The sequence below is a fragment of the Haliotis asinina genome, chromosome 11 (genome assembly GCF_037392515.1).
Source record: "Haliotis asinina isolate JCU_RB_2024 chromosome 11, JCU_Hal_asi_v2, whole genome shotgun sequence".
NCBI classification, from domain to species: domain Eukaryota; kingdom Metazoa; phylum Mollusca; class Gastropoda; order Lepetellida; family Haliotidae; genus Haliotis; species Haliotis asinina.
The window spans coordinates 29,928,281-29,943,602 of NC_090290.1; positions in this window are offsets into that span (position 1 = coordinate 29,928,281).

Consider the following 15,322-nt stretch of genomic DNA (forward strand, 5'->3'; position numbering starts at 1 on the left):
CACTATTATACCTTCACGCGATTACCCTCCCTGGGGTGCCAAAGTAGACTTTCACGAAACTGTGTTTGGACCCTCTAGCACTCCGTCACAAACCCTCCTCTATCATTTGAGCTGGTTTTAAAACCTGTGGCTCCGATTCACATTTTTACCTATTTCCAAACCATGATGTATCCCCTATGACCCTTTCACGTGATTACCCTTCCTGGGGTGCCAAAGTTGACTTTCACGAAACTGTGTTTGGACCCTCTAGCACTCCATCAGGAACCCTCCTCTGTCATTTGAGCTGGTTTTAAAACCAGTAGCTCCGATTCACCTTTTTACCTATTTCCAAAGCATGATGTATCCACTATTATACTTTCACGGGATTACCCTTGCTGGGGTGCCAAAGTTGACTTTCACAAAACTGTGTTTGTACACTCTAGCACTCCGTCAGGAACCCTCCTCTATCATTTGAGCTGGTTTTGAGAGCTGTTCCTCCGATTCACATTTTTACCTATTTCTAAAGCATGATGTATCCACTATTATACTTTCACGGGATTACCCTTGCTGGGGTGCCAAAGTTGACTTTCACAAAACTGTGTTTGTACATTTTAGCATTCCGTCAGGAACCCTCCTCTATCATTTGAGCTGGTTTTGAGAGCTGTGCCTCCGATTCACATTTTTACCTATTTCCAAAGCATGATGTATTCACTATCATACTTTCACGGGATTACCCTTCCTGGGGTGCCAAAGTTGACTTTCACGAAACTGTGTTTGGACCCTCTAGCACTCCGTCAGGAACCCTCCTCTGTCACTTGAGCTGGTTTTAAAACATGTAGCCCCTATTCACCTTTTTACCTATTTCAAAACCATGATGTATCCACTATTACCCTTTCACGGGATTACCCTTGTATGGGTGCCAAAGTTGACTTTCACAAAACTGTGTTTGTACACTCTAGCACTCCGTCAGGAACCCTCCTCTATCATTTGAGCTGGTTTTGAGAGCTGTGCCTCCGATTCACATTTTTACCTATTTCCAAAGCATGATGTATTCACTATCATACTTTCACGGGATTACCCTTGCTGGGGTGCCAAAGTTGACTTTCACAAAACCCTGTTTGTACACTCTAGCACTCCATCAGGAACCCTCCTCTATCATTTGAGCTGGTTTTGAGAACTGTGCCTCCGATTCACATTTTTACCTATTACCAAAGCATGATGTATCCACTATTATACTTTCACGGGATTACCCTCAATGGGTTGCCAAAGTTGACTTTCACGAAACTGTGTCTGGACCCTCTAGCACTCCATTAAGAACCCCCCTCTATCATTTGAGCTGGATTTTCGAACTGTAGCTCCGATTCACATTTTCACCTATTTCCAAAGCATGATGTATCCACTTTTACACTTTCACATGATTACCCTTCCTGGGGTGCCAAAGTTGACTTTCACGAAACTGTGTTTGGACCCTCTAGCACTCCATCAGGAACCCTCCTCTATCATTTGATCTGGTTTTAAAACCTGTAGCTCCGATTCACATTTTTACCTATTTCCAAAGCATGATGTATCCACTATTACCCTTTGACCTGATTACCCTTCCTGGGGTGCCAAAGTTGACTTTCACGAAACTGTGTTTGGACCCTCTAGCACTCCATCAGGAACCCTCCTCTATCATTTGAGCTGGTTTTAAAACCTGTAGCTCCGATTCACATTTTCACCTATTTCCAAAGCATGATGTATCCACTTTTACCCTTTCACATGATTACCCTCCCTGGGGTGCCAAAGTTGACTTTCACGAAACTGTGTTTGGACCCTCTAGCACTCCGTCACAAACCCTCCTCTATCATTTGAGCTGGTTTTAAAACCTGTGGCTCCGATTCACATTTTTACCTATTTCCAAACCATGATGTATCCCCTATGACCCTTTCACGTGATTACCCTTCCTGGGGTGCCAAAGTTGACTTTCACGAAACTGTGTTTGGACCCTCTAGCACTCCATCAGGAACCCTCCTCTGTCATTTGAGCTGGTTTTAAAACATGTAGCTCCTATTCACCTTTTTACCTATTTCCAAACCATGATGTATCTCCTATGACCCTTTCACGTGATTACCCTTTCTGGTGTGCCAAAGTTGACTTTCACGAAACTGTGTTTGGACCTTCTAGCACTCCGTCAGGAACCCTCCTCTATCATTTGAGCTGGTTTTTAGAACTGTACCTCCCATTCACATTTTTATCTATTTCAAAACCATGATGTATCCACTATTACCCTTTCACTTGATTACCCTTGTATGGGTGCCAAAGTTGACTTTCACAAAACTGTGTTTGTACACTCTAGCACTCCGTCAGGAACCCTCCTCTATCATTTGAGCTGGTTTTGAGAACTGTGCCTCCGATTCACATTTTTACCTATTTCCAAAGCATGATGTATCCACTATTATACTTTCACGGGATTACCCTCAATGGGTTGCCAAAGTTGACTTTCACGAAACTGTGTCTGGACCCTCTAGCACTCCATTAAGAACCCCCCTCTATCATTTGAGCTGGATTTTCGAAATGTAGGTCCGATTCACATTTTCACCTATTTCCAAAGCATGATGTATCCACTTTTACCCTTTCACATGACTACCCTTCCTGGGGTGCCAAAGTTGACTTTCACGAAACTGTGTTTGGACCCTCTAGCACTCCATCAGGAACCCTCCTCTATCATTTGATCTGGTTTTAAAACCTGTAGCTCCGATTCACACTTTTACCTATTTCCAAAGCATGATGTATCCACTATTACCCTTTGACCTGATTACCCTTCCTGGGGTGCAAAAGTTGACTTTCACGAAACTGTGTGTTGACCATCTAGCACTCCACCAGGAACCCTCCTCTATCATTTGAGCTGGTTTTGAGAGCTCTAACGCCGATTCACATTTTACCTATTTCCAAACCATGATGCATCCACTATCACCCTTTGACCTAAGTACCCTCCCTGGGGTGCCAAAGTTGACTTTCACAAAATTGTGTGTTGACCCTCTAGCACTCCATCAGGAACCCTCCTCTATCATTTGAGCTGGTTTTGAGAGCTGTAGCTCAGATTCACATTTTTACCTATTTCCAAACCATGATGTATCCACTATTATACCTTCACGCGATTACCCTCCCTGGGGTGCCAAAGTTGACTTTCACGAAACTGTGTTTGGACCCTCTAGCACTCCGTCACAAACCCTCCTCTATCATTTGAGCTGGTTTTAAAACTTGTGGCTCCGATTCACATTTTTACCTATTTCCAAACCATGATGTATCCCCTATGACCCTTTCACGTGATTACCCTTCCTGGGGTGCCAAAGTTGACTTTCACGAAACTGTGTTTGGACCCTCTAGCACTCCATCAGGAACCCTCCTCTGTCATTTGAGCTGGTTTTAAAACCTGTAGCTCCGATTCACCTTTTTACCTATTTCCAAAGCATGATGTATCCACTATTATACTTTCACGGGATTAACCTTGCTGGGGTGCAAAAGTTGACTTTCACAAAACTGTGTTTGTACATTTTAGCATTCCGTCAGGAACCCTCCTCTATCATTTGAGCTGGTTTTGAGAGCTGTGCCTCCGATTCACATTTTTACCTATTTCCAAAGCATGATGTATTCACTATCATACTTTCACGGGATTACCCTTCCTGGGGTGCCAAAGTTGACTTTCACGAAACTGTGTTTGGACCCTCTAGCACTCCATCAGGAACCCTCCTCTGTCATTTGAGCTGGTTTTAAAACATGTAGCTCCTATTCACCTTTTTACCTATTTCCAAACCATGATGTATCCCCTGTGACCCTTTCACGTGATTACCCTTCCTGGTGTGCCAAAGTTGACTTTCACGAAACTGTGTTTGGACCTTCTAGCACTCCGTCAGGAACCCTCCTCTATCATTTGAGCTGGTTTTGAGAACTGTGCCTCCGATTCACATTTTTACCTATTTCCAAAGCATGATGTATCCACTATTATACTTTCACGGGATTACCCTCAATGGGTTGCCAAAGTTGACTTTCACGAAACTGTGTCTGGACCCTCTAGCACTCCATTAAGAACCCCCCTCTATCATTTGAGCTGGACTTTCGAACTGTAGTTCCGATTCACATTTTCACCTATTTCCAAAGCATGATGTATCCACTTTTATCCTTTCACATGATTACCCTTCCTGGGGTGCCAAAGTTGACTTTCACGAAACTGTGTTTGGACCCTCTAGCACTCCATCAGGAACCCTCCTCTATCATTTGATCTGGTTTTAAAACCTGTAGCTCCGATTCACACTTTTACCTATTTCCAAAGCATGATGTATCCACTATTACCCTTTGACCTGATTACCCTTCCTGGGGTGCAAAAGTTGACTTTCACGAAACTGTGTGTTGACCATCTAGCACTCCACCAGGAACCCTCCTCTATCATTTGAGCTGGTTTTGAGAGCTCTAACGCCGATTCACATTTTACCTATTTCCAAACCATGATGTATCCACTATCACCCTTTGACCTAAGTACCCTCCCTGGGGTGCCAAAGTTGACTTTCACAAAATTGTGCGTTGACCCTCTAGCACTCCATCAGGAACCCTCCTCTATCATTTGAGCTGGTTTTGAGAGCTGTAGCTCCGATTCACATTTTTACCTATTTCCAAACCATGATGTATCCACTATTATACCTTCACGCGATTACCCTCCCTGGGGTGCCAAAGTTGACTTTCACGAAACTGTGTTTGGACCCTCTAGCACTCCGTCACAAACCCTCCTCTATCATTTGAGCTGGTTTTAAAACCTGTGGCTCCGATTCACATTTTTACCTATTTCCAAACCATGATGTATCCCCTATGACCCTTTCACGTGATTACCCTTCCTGGGGTGCCAAAGTTGACTTTCACGAAACTGTGTTTGGACCCTCTAGCACTCCATCAGGAACCCTCCTCTGTCATTTGAGCTGGTTTTAAAACCTGTAGCTCCGATTCACCTTTTTACCTATTTCCAAAGCATGATGTATCCACTATTATACTTTCACGGGATTACCCTTGCTGGGGTGCCAAAGTTGACTTTCACAAAACTGTGTTTGTACATTTTAGCATTCCGTCAGGAACCCTCCTCTATCATTTGAGCTGGTTTTGAGAGCTGTGCCTCCGATTCACATTTTTACCTATTTCCAAAGCATGATGTATTCACTATCATACTTCCACGGGATTACCCTTCTTGGGGTGCCAAAGTTGACTTTCACGAAACTGTGTTTGGACCCTCTAGCACTCCATCAGGAACCCTCCTCTGTCATTTGAGCTGGTTTTAAAACATGTAGCTCCTACTCACCTTTTTACCTATTTCCAAACCATGATGTATCCCCTGTGACCCTTTCACGTGATTACCCTTCCTGGTGTGCCAAAGTTGACTTTCACGAAACTGTGTTTGGACCTTCTAGCACTCCGTGAGGAACCCTCCTCTATCATTTGAGCTGGTTTTGAGAACTGTGCCTCCGATTCACATTTTTACCTATTTCCAAAGCATGATGTATCCACTATTATACTTTCACGGGATTACCCTCAATGGGTTGCCAAAGTTGACTTTCACGAAACTGTGTTTGGACCCTCTAGCACTCCATCAGGAACCCTCCTCTATCATTTGATCTGGTTTTAAAACCTGTAGCTCCGATTCACACTTTTACCTATTTCCAAAGCATGATGTATCCACTATTACCCTTTGACCTGATTACCCTTCCTGGGGTGCAAAAGTTGACTTTCACGAAACTGTGTGTTGACCATCTAGCACTCCACCAGGAACCCTCCTCTATCATTTGAGCTGGTTTTGAGAGCTCTAACGCCGATTCACATTTTACCTATTTCCAAACCATGATGCATCCACTATCACCCTTTGACCTAAGTACCCTCCCTGGGGTGCCAAAGTTGACTTTCACAAAATTGTGTGTTGACCCTCTAGCACTCCATCAGGAACCCTCCTCTATCATTTGAGCTGGTTTTGAGAGCTGTAGCTCCGATTCACATTTTTACCTATTTCCAAACCATGATGTATCCACTATTATACCTTCACGCGATTACCCTCCCTGGGGTGCCAAAGTTGACTTTCACGAAACTGTGTTTGGACCCTCTAGCACTCCGTCACAAACCCTCCTCTATCATTTGAGCTGGTTTTAAAACCTGTGGCTCCGATTCACATTTTTACCTATTTCCAAACCATGATGTATCCCCTATGACCCTTTCACGTGATTACCCTTCCTGGGGTGCCAAAGTTGACTTTCACGAAACTGTGTTTGGACCCTCTAGCACTCCATCAGGAACCCTCCTCTGTCATTTGAGCTGGTTTTAAAACCTGTAGCTCCGATTCACCTTTTTACCTATTTCCAAAGCATGATGTATCCACTATTATACTTTCACGGGATTAACCTTGCTGGGGTGCAAAAGTTGACTTTCACAAAACTGTGTTTGTACATTTTAGCATTCCGTCAGGAACCCTCCTCTATCATTTGAGCTGGTTTTGAGAGCTGTGCCTCCGATTCACATTTTTACCTATTTCCAAAGCATGATGTATTCACTATCATACTTTCACGGGATTACCCTTCCTGGGGTGCCAAAGTTGACTTTCACGAAACTGTGTTTGGACCCTCTAGCACTCCATCAGGAACCCTCCTCTGTCATTTGAGCTGGTTTTAAAACATGTAGCTCCTATTCACCTTTTTACCTATTTCCAAACCATGATGTATCCCCTGTGACCCTTTCACGTGATTACCCTTCCTGGTGTGCCAAAGTTGACTTTCACGAAACTGTGTTTGGACCTTCTAGCACTCCGTCAGGAACCCTCCTCTATCATTTGAGCTGGTTTTGAGAACTGTGCCTCCGATTCACATTTTTACCTATTTCCAAAGCATGATGTATCCACTATTATACTTTCACGGGATTACCCTCAATGGGTTGCCAAAGTTGACTTTCACGAAACTGTGTCTGGACCCTCTAGCACTCCATTAAGAACCCCCCTCTATCATTTGAGCTGGATTTTCGAACTGTAGTTCCGATTCACATTTTCACCTATTTCCAAAGCATGATGTATCCACTTTCATCCTTTCACATGATTACCCTTCCTGGGGTGCCAAAGTTGACTTTCACGAAACTGTGTTTGGACCCTCTAGCACTCCATCAGGAACCCTCCTCTATCATTTGATCTGGTTTTAAAACCTGTAGCTCCGATTCACACTTTTACCTATTTCCAAAGCATGATGTATCCACTATTACCCTTTGACCTGATTACCCTTCCTGGGGTGCAAAAGTTGACTTTCACGAAACTGTGTGTTGACCATCTAGCACTCCACCAGGAACCCTCCTCTATCATTTGAGCTGGTTTTGAGAGCTCTAACGCCGATTCACATTTTACCTATTTCCAAACCATGATGTATCCACTATCACCCTTTGACCTAAGTACCCTCCCTGGGGTGCCAAAGTTGACTTTCACAAAATTGTGCGTTGACCCTCTAGCACTCCATCAGGAACCCTCCTCTATCATTTGAGCTGGTTTTGAGAGCTGTAGCTCCGATTCACATTTTTACCTATTTCCAAACCATGATGTATCCACTATTATACCTTCACGCGATTACCCTCCCTGGGATGCCAAAGTTGACTTTCACGAAACTGTGTTTGGACTCTCTAGCACTCCGTCACAAACCCTCCTCTATCATTTGAGCTGGTTTTAAAACCTGTGGCTCCGATTCACATTTTTACCTATTTCCAAACCATGATGTATCCCCTATGACCCTTTCACGTGATTACCCTTCCTGGGGTGCCAAAGTTGACTTTCACGAAACTGTGTTTGGACCCTCTAGCACTCCATCAGGAACCCTCCTCTGTCATTTGAGCTGGTTTTAAAACCTGTAGCTCCGATTCACCTTTTTACCTATTTCCAAAGCATGATGTATCCACTATTATACTTTCACGGGATTACCCTTGCTGGGGTGCCAAAGTTGACTTTCACAAAACTGTGTTTGTACATTTTAGCATTCCGTCAGGAACCCTCCTCTATCATTTGAGCTGGTTTTGAGAGCTGTGCCTCCGATTCACATTTTTACCTATTTCCAAAGCATGATGTATTCACTATCATACTTCCACGGGATTACCCTTCTTGGGGTGCCAAAGTTGACTTTCACGAAACTGTGTCTGGACCCTCTAGCACTCCATTAAGAACCCCCCTCTATCATTTGAGCTGGATTTTCGAACTGTAGTTCCGATTCACATTTTTACCTATTTCAAAACCATGATGTATCCACTATTACCCTTTCACGGGATTACCCTTCCAGGGGTGCCAAAGTTGACTTTCACGAAACTGTATTTGTACACGCTAGCACTCCATCAGGAACTCTCCTCTGTCATTTGAGATGGTTTTAAAACATGTAGCTCCTATTCACCTTTTTACCTATTTCCAAACCATGATGTATCCCCTATGACCCTTTCACGTGATTACCCTTCGTGGTGTGCCAAAGTTGACTTTCACGAAACTGTGTTTGGACCTTCTAGCACTCCGTCAGGAACCCTCCTCTATCATTTGAGCTGCTTTTTAGAACTGTACCTCCGATTCACATTTTTACCTATTTCAAAACCATGATGTATCCACTATTACCCTTTCACGGGATTACCCTTGTATGGGTGCCAAAAGTTGACTTTCACAAAACTGTGTTTGTACACTCTAGCACTCCGTCAGGAACCCTCCTCTATCATTTGAGCTGGTTTTGAGAGCTGTGCCTCCGATTCACATTTTTACCTATTTCCAAAGCATGATGTATTCACTATCATACTTTCACGGGATTACCCTTCGTGGGGTGCCAAAGTTGACTTTCACAAAACTGTGTTTGTACACTCTAGCACTCCGTCAGGAACCCTCCTCGATCATTTGAGCTGGTTTTGAGAACTGTGCCTCCGATTCACATTTTTACCTATTTCCAAAGCATGATGTATCCACTATTATACTTTCACGAGATTACCCTCAATGGGTTGCCAAAGTTGACTTTCACGAAACTGTGTCTGGACCCTCTAGCACTCCATTAAGAACCCCCCTCTATCATTTGAGCTGGATTTTCGAACTGTAGCTCCGATTCATATTTTCACCGATTTCCAAACCATGATGTATCCACTATTACCCTTTGACCTGATTACAGTCCCTGGGGTGCCAAAGTTGACTTTCACGAAACTGTGTATTGACCATCTAGCACTCCACCAGGAACCCTCCTCTATCATTTGAGCTGGTTTTGAGAGCTCTAACGCCGATTCACATTTTACCTATTTCCAAACCATGATGTATCCACTATTACCCTTTGACCTGAGTACCCTCCCTGGGGTGCCAAAGTCGACTCTCACGAAACTGTGTTTGGACCCTCTAGCACTCCATCAGTAACCCTCCTCTATCATTTGAGCTGCTTTTTAGAACTGTGGCTCCGATTCACCTTTTTACCTATTTCCCAACCATGATGTATCCCCTGTGACCCTTTCACGGGATTACCCTTCCTGGGGTGCCAAAGTTGACTTTCACAAAATTGTGTGTTGACCCTCTAGCACTCCATCAGGAACCCTCCTCTATCATTTGAGCTGGTTTTGAGAGTTGTAGCTCCGATTCACATTTTTACCTATTTCCAAACCATGATGTATCCACTATTATACCTTCACGCGATTACCCTTCCTCGGGTGCCAAAGTTGACTTTCACGAAACTGTGTTTGGACCCTCTAGCACTCCGTCACAAACCCTCCTCTGTCATTTGAGCTGGTTTTGAAACCTGTAGCTCCGATTCACATTTTCACCTATTTCCAAACCATGATGTATCCCCTATGACCCTTTCACGTGATTACCCTTCCGGGTGTGCCAAAGTTGACTTTCACGAAACTGTGTTTGGACCCTCTAGCACTCCATCAGGAACCCTCCTCTGTCACTTGAGCTGGTTTTAAAACCTGTAGCTCCGATTCACTTTTTTACCTATTTCCAAACCATGATGTATTACCTATGACCTTTTCACGTGATTACCCTTCCTGGTGTGCCAAAGTTGACTTTCACGAAACTGTGTTTGGACCTTCTAGCACTCCGTCATTAACCCTCCTCTGTCATTTGAGCTGGTTTTGAGAACTGTACCTCCGATTCACATTTTCACCTATTTCAAAACCATGATGTGTCCAATATTACCCTTTCACGGGATTACCCTTGCTGGGGTGCCAAAGTTGACTTTCACGAAACTGTGTTTGGACCCTCTAGCACTCCATCAGGAACCCTCCTCTATCATTTGAGCTGGTTTATAGAACTGTAGCTCCTATTTACATTTTTACCTATTTCCAAACCATGATGTATCCCCTATGACCCTTTCACGGGATTACCCTTCCTTGGGTGCCAAAGTTGACTTTCACGAAACTGTGTTTGGACCCTCTAGCACTCCATCAGGAACCCTCCACTATCATTTGAGCTGGTTTTAGAACCTGTAGCTCCGATTCACATTTTTACCTATTTCCAAATTATGATGTATCCACTTTTCCCCTTCCACGTGAATACCCTTCCTCGGGTGCCAAAGTTGACATTCACGAAACTGTGTTTGGACCCTCTAGCACTCCGTCACAAACCCTCCTCTATCATTTGAGCTGGTTTTAAAACCTGTAGCTCCGATTCACATTTTTACATATTTCCAAACCATGATGTATCCACTATTATACTTTCACGGGATTACCCTTCTTGGGGTGCCAAAGTTGACTTTCACGAAACTGTGTTTGGACCCTCTAGCACTCCATCAGGAACCCTCCTCTATCATTTGAGCTGGTTTTGAGAGCTGTAGCTCCGATTTCCCTTTTTACCTATTTCCTAACCATGATGTATCCCCTATGACCCTATCAAGGGATTTCCCTCCCTCTGGTGCCAAAGCTGACTTTCACAAAAATGTGTGTTGACCCTCTAGCACTCCAACAGGAACCCTCCTCTATCATTTGACCTGGTTTTGAGAGCTGTAGCTCCGATTCCCCTTTTTACCTATTTCCCAACCATGATGTATCCACTATTACCCTTTGACCTGATTACCCTCCCTGGGGTGCCAAAGTTGACGTTCACAAAACTGTGTTTGGACCCTCTAGCACTCCATCAGGAACCCTCCTCTATCATTTGAGCTGGTTTTAGAACCTGTAAATCCGATTCACATTTTTACCTATTTCCAAATTATGATGTATCCACTTTTCCCCTTCCACGTGAATACCCTTCCTCGGGTGCCAAAGTTGACTTTCACGAAACTGTGTTTGGACCCTCTAGCACTCCGTCACAAACCCTCCTCTATCATTTGAGCTGGTTTTAAAACCAGTAGCTCCGATTCACATTTTTAGCTATTTCCCAACCATGATGTATCCCCTATGACCCTTTCACGGGATTACCCTTCCTGGGGTGCCAAAGTTGACTTTCACGAAACTGTGTTTGGACCCTCTAGCACTCCATCAGGAACCCTCCTCTATCATTTGAGCTGGTTTTAGAACCTGTAGCTCCGATTCACATTTTTACCTATTTCCAAATTATGATGTATCCACTTTTCCCCTTCCACGTGATTACCCTTAATCAAGTGCCAAAGTTGACTTTCACGAAACTGTGTTTGGACCCTCTAGCACTCCGTCAGAAACCCTCCTCTATCATTTGAGCTGGTTTTAAAACCTGTAGCTCCGATTCCCCTTTTTACCCATTTCAAAACCATGATGTATCCACTATTATACTTTTACGGGATTACCCTTCCTGGGGTGCCAAAGTTGACTTTCACGAAACTGTGTTTGGACCCTCTAGCACTCCATCAGGAACCCTCCTCTATCATTTGAGCTGGTTTTAGAACCTGTAGCTCCGATTCACATTTTTACCTATTTCCAAATTATGATGTATCCACTTTTCCCCTTCCACGTGAATACCCTTCCTTGGGTGCCAAAGTTGACTTTCACGAAACAGTGTTTGGACTCTCTAGCACTCCAACAGGAACACTCCTCTATCATTTGAGCTGGTTTTAAAACCTGTAGCTCCGATTCACATTTTTACCTATTTCCAAACCATGATGTATCCACTATGACCCTTTCACGTGATTACCCTTCAAGGGGTGCCAAAGTTGACCTTCACAAAACTGTGTTTGTACACTCTAGCACTCCATCAGGAACCCTCCTCCATCATTTGAACTGGTTTTGAGAACTGTACCTCCGATTCACATTTTTACCTATTTCCAAACCATGATGTATCCCCTATTTCCCTTTCACGAAATTACGATTCCTGGGGTGCCAAAGTTGACCTTCACGAAGCTGTTTGTTAAATCTCTAGCACTCCATCTGGACAGTCCTCTATCATTTGAGCTGGTTTTAAAACCTGTAGCTCCGTTTCACCTTTTTACCTTTTTCCAAACCATGATGTATCCACTATTACCCTTTCACGGGATTACCCTTCCTGGGGTGCCAAAGTTGACTTTCACGAAACAGTGTTTGTACACTCTAGCACTCCATCAGGAACCCTCCTCTATTATTTGATCTGGTTTTAAGAACTGTACTTCCGATTCACAGTTTTACCTATTTCCAAACCATGATGTATCCCCCATGACCCTTTCATGCTATTACCCTTCCTGGGGTGCCAAAGTTGACTTTCAGGAAGCTGTGTGTTCACCGTCTAGCACTCCATCAGGAACCCTCCTCTATCATTTGAGCTGGTTTTGAGAGCTGTAGCTCCGATTCCCCTTTTTTCCTTTTTCCCAACCATGATGTATCCCCTATGACTCTTTCACGGGACTACCCTTCCTGGGGTGCCAAAGTTGACTTTCACGAAAGAGTGTTTGTACACTCTAGCAGTCCATCAGGAACCCTCCTCTATCATTTGAGCTGGTTTTGAGATCTGTACCTCCTATTCACATTTTTACCTATTTCCAAACCATGATGTATCCACTATTAATCTCACGGGATTACCCTTCCTGGGGTGCCAAAGTTGACTTTGACGAACTTGTGCTTGGAACCTCTAACACTCCATCAGGAACCCTCCTCTATCATATGAGCTGGTTTTAAAACCTGTAGCTCCGATTCACCTTTTTACCTATTTCCCAACCATGATGTATCCACTATTACCCTTTCACGTGATTACCCTTCCTGGGGTGCCAAAGTTGACCTTCACGAAACAGTGTTTGGACTCTCTAGCACTCCAACAGGAACACTCCCCTATCATTTGAGGTGGTTTTATAACCTGTAGCTCCGATTCACATTTTTACCTATTTCCAAACCATGATGTATCCCCTATTACCCTTTCACGGGATTACCCTTCAGTTGGTGCCAAAGTTGACCTTCACAAAACTGTGTTTGTACACTATAGCACTCCATCAGGAACCCTCCTCTATTATTTGAGCTGGTTTTGAGAACTGTAGCTCCGATTCACAGTTTTACCTATTTCCAAACCATGATGTATCCCCCATGACCCTTTCACATGATTACCCTCCCTCGAGTGCCAAAGTTGACTTTCAGGAAGCTGTGTGTTCACCGTCTAGCACTCCATCAGGAACCCTCCTCTATCATTTGAGCTGGTTTTGAGAGCTGTAGCTCCGATTCACCTTTTCACCTATTTCCAAACCATGATGTATCCCCTATTACCCTTTCACGGGATTACCCTTCAGATGGTGACAAAGTTGACCTTCACAAAACTGTGTTTGTACATCATAGCACTCCATCAGGAACCCTCCTCTATTATTTGAGCTGGTTTTGAGAACTGTAGCTCCGAGTCACATTTTCACCTATTGCCAAGCCATGATGTATCCCCTATGACAATTTGACCGAATTACCCTCCCTGGGGTGCTAAAGTTGACTTTCACGAAACTGTGCTTGGACCCTCTAGCACTCCATCAGCAACCCTCCTCTATCATTTGAGCTGGTTTTTAGAACTGTAGCTCCGATTCACATTTTTACCTTTTTCCATACCATGATGTATCCACTAGCATACTTTTACGGGATTACCCTTCCTCAGGTGCTAAATTTGACTTTCACGAAACTGTGTTTGGACCCTCTAGCACTCCATCAGGAACCGTCCTCTATCATTTGAGCTGGTTTTGAGAGCTGTAGCTGCGATTCACATTTTTACCTATTTCCAAACCATGATGTATCCCCTATCACCCTTTGACCTGATCACCCTCCCTGGGGTGCCAAAGTTGACGTTCACTAAACTCTGTTTTTACCCTCTAGCACTCCATCAGGAACTCTCCTGTATCAGTTGAGCTAGTTTTTAAAACTGTACTTCCGATTCACATTTTTACCTATTTCCAAAAAATAATGTATCCACTCTTTTACTTTCACGGGATTACCCTTCCCGGGGTGCCAAAGTTGACTTTCACGAAACTGTGTTTGGACCCTCTAGCACTCCATCAGGAACCCTCCTCTATCATTTGATCTGGTTTTGAGAACTGTAGCTCCGATTCACATTTTTACCTATTGCCAAGCCATGATGTATCCCCTATGACAATTTGACCGAATTACCCTCCCTGGGGTGCTAAAGTTGACTTTCACGAAACTGTGCTTGGACCCTCTAGCACTCCATCAGGAACCCTCCTCTATCATTTGAGCGGGTTTTGAGAGCTGTAGTTTCGATTCACATTTTTACCTATCTCCAAACCATGATGTCTCCCTTATGACCCTTTAGCGGAATTACCATTCATGGGGTGCCAAAGTTGACCTTCACAAAAATGTGTGTTGACCCTCTAGCACTCCATCAGGAACCCTCCTCTATCATTTGAGCTGGTTTTGAGAGCTGTAGCTCCGATTCACATTTTTACCTACTTCCAAACCATAAGGTATCCACTATGACCCTTTCACGGGATTACCCTTCCTGATGTGCTAAGTTTGACTTTCACGAAACTGTGTTTGGACCCTCTAGCACTCCATCAGGAACCCTCCTCTATCATTTGAGCTGGTTTTTAGAACTGCAGCTTCGATTCACCTCTTTACCTATTTCCAAACCATGATGTATAAGCTATTACCCTTTGACCTGATTACCCTCCCTGGGGTGCCAAAGTTGACTTTTACGAATCTGTGCTTGGACCCTCTAGCACTCCATCAGGGACCCTCCTCTATCATTTGAGCTGGTTTTGAGAGCTGTAGCTCCGATTCACATTTTACCTATTTCCAAAGCATGATGTATCAACTATTACCCTTTGACCTGATAACCCTTTAAGGGGTGCCAAAGTTCCCTCTCACGAAACTGTGCTCGGACCCTGTAGCACTCCATCAGGAACCCTCCTCTATCATTTGAGGTGATTTTGAGAGCTGTAGTTTCCATTCACATTTTTACCTATTTCCAAACCATGATGTCTCCCCTATTACCCTTTCACGGGAT